We start from the raw sequence: 871 nt of genomic DNA, 5'->3' as shown, positions 1-871 counted from the left end.
GTATTCTGTAACTATGTTGACAGATTTTGGTCCCAGTTATCAAATTCTTGCTAATTTACATGAATACTGCAAAGAATCAAGACATGACTCAAACGTGGTTGTGGTGTCGATAAAATTAGACTGAAACCTGATTGCAATTTAATTCAGTTTTACTTACATAGAATATGGAATATATTTATATGGTTCCAAATCATAACAAAAGGACATTATACTGTAAGATAAAGACCCTACAATCCAGAGAAAACGCCAGCAATCAAATGGCAGTGTGAACAAAAAAACTCCCTTTTAACAGGAAGAAACGTGAACGTCAGGAAGGGGCAGCCATCTACCACAACTATTTGGAGGCATTTGTGTATTTTTTTTTCGTTTTATTTGATCCAGAACCCTACCTGAACAACATCTGTCCACACCACAGCTTTCAGGCCACCCTGTAACAAACGCCACAAAACAAGAAAAATCTCTGTCAAAAAGGTTAGGAAGCTGTATTTATGAACAGAATGCATAACGTGGAAATATGTGACCGTATTCTGTATTAGAACATTTTCAGAAAGCACAAGTGATGGGAATAATGGCGTCACTAACGACGTTACTTTTTTCAGTAACAAGTACATTAATAAGGGGGGGACAGGACAAAGGACAAGCTATGGAAAAGTGCCAGAGATTATTAACAACTAATGCATCGACAGACAGCTGTATACCTCTGTTTAATCTGCAGTGGAGCAAAGTGAAAATTTGTCCTGTCTGAAGAGTCACATTTTTTGTGGAGACTGTTGAAAAGCTGAAGTCCTAGATTACCCATGAATGAGAAAACACTGTGCTCTGTAAACTACAGCAACTGGTTTCTAAGCTTTCAAATGTTTGCAGACTTTTA

The sequence above is a fragment of the Pundamilia nyererei genome, unplaced genomic scaffold (genome assembly GCF_000239375.1).
Source record: "Pundamilia nyererei isolate P.nyererei 1_Seehausen unplaced genomic scaffold, PunNye1.0 scaffold00014, whole genome shotgun sequence".
NCBI lineage: Eukaryota > Metazoa > Chordata > Actinopteri > Cichliformes > Cichlidae > Pundamilia > Pundamilia nyererei.
Note: the sequence above shows the minus strand (reverse complement) of the source record.